This window comes from Cynara cardunculus, assembly GCF_001531365.2.
Source record: "Cynara cardunculus var. scolymus isolate 2C chromosome LG 16, CcrdV1, whole genome shotgun sequence".
In the NCBI taxonomy this organism is placed as follows: Eukaryota; Viridiplantae; Streptophyta; class Magnoliopsida; order Asterales; family Asteraceae; genus Cynara; species Cynara cardunculus.
Window position 1 is genome coordinate 11,567,232 of NC_037543.1, and position 1,921 is coordinate 11,569,152.

The following is a 1,921-nucleotide window of genomic DNA, read 5'->3' on the forward strand; positions in this document are numbered from 1 at the left end:
ATAAATTGAACTATTTTTAATAAAAATTAAAATTTTCAAATTTAACATACCTAACATAGATACAAGAAAACTAAAGCGTTTTTCATCTAGAGCTTTCGTAAATAAGTCAGCTAATTGAAATTATGTATTTACAAAATACAGTTCAATAGTTCCTTTCTCTACATGATCTTTAATAAAGTGATACCGAATATCTATATGCTTGGTTTTAGTATGTTGAACATGATTACAAGAAATGGCAATAGGACTTTTGGAATCACATAGGAATTTTATTAAAATAAAAGCCGTAGTCTCTGAGCTGTGTCTGCATCCATAGCACTTGAGAACAGCAGCTTGCAGCAGCTACATATTCTGCTTCGGCAGTGGAAATGGAAACGCAGTTTTGTTTCTTTGATGCCTAGCTGACTAGTTATCTCCCAAAAACTGTAGATGTCCTGTTGTACTTTTCCTGTCTAACATACAACCTGCATAGTCTGCATCTGAATATGTTGTCAGTTTAAAACCAGTACCATTGGGATACTAGAGTCCAAGATTAGCAGTCCCTTTAAGATAACGGAAAATGCGCTTAACGGCACTTAGATAGGACTCTTTTAGATTAGACTGATATCTGGCACAAAGATGTGTTRAAAACATTATATCAGGTCTACAAGACGTCAAATACATCAAAGAACCTATCATACCTCGATATGTTTTCTGATCAACAGCTTTTCCAGAAGGATCAGCATGGATCTGTGTTCCATGAGCGATAGGTGTTTTGATAGATGAACAGTTTTCGATATTAAATTTTTTCAAGATATCAAAAATATATTTAGTTTGACAGATAAAAATACCCGAAGATAATTGTGTAATTTGCAAACCTAAAAAGAAGTTCATCTCACCCATCATACTCATTTTAAAACAAGAAACCATCAAGGGAGAAAAGTTTTTACAGTATTTGGGGTTTGTAGATCCAAATATTATGTCGTCTACATAAATTTATATCAAAATAATATCAGACTTTTCCTTTTTAATGAAAAGAGTTATGTCAATATTACCTTTCGAGAAGCCTGACTTTACCAGAAACTCTGATAGGATATCATACCAGGCTCTTGGAGCTTGTTTAAGGCCGTAAAGTACTCGATCAAGGATGTATACATGATCCCGCTTTGACTGATCAACAAAACCCTCCGGTTGTGAGACATAGACTTCTTCTTTGAGAAGTCCATATAAAAATGCTGTCTTGACGTCCATTTGATACATCGTGAAGTTCTTGTGTGCCGCGAACGCCAAAAATATTCTTATTGCTTCAATTCTTGCAACCGGGGCAAACGTTTCGTCATAGTCAACGCCTTCTTGTTGATTATATTCTTTTGCAACGAGTCGAGCCTTATTTCTGACCACAACACCATCTTCATCCTTTTTATTTTTGAATACCCATTTAGTACCGATAATCGTCTTATTGTTAGGACGAGGTACCAATCTCAAGACTTTGAGTGGTTCGAACTGGTTCAGCTCTTCTTACATTGCTAATATCCAATCCATATCTTCTAAGGCTTCAGAAACCTTAGTCGGCTCAATTTTACTCAAGAATATGGAATATAGACACTCATTAGTAGTCGCAGACCATGTACGTATAGGTGCTGATGGATCACCAATTACTTGATGTGTTGGATGATCTCAGGTCCACTTCTTGCTATGATGTAAGGGAGTGTAGGAACTTTGATTTGAATTTTGATCAAGATAAGAACTTGGGGAGTTTATAGGTGCAGGTTCAGGTGAAGGTTCAATATTTGGAACCAGGATAGGTTGAATATCTGATTGAGGTGGATTAGTGTTAACTGGTTCAACCAATACCTCTTGCATTTCAGAAGATTCACCCTCTTCACACTGAACGGGATTGATTGGATTCTCCATCTCTATTTCTTCATCAACTTCTTCTGCTTCC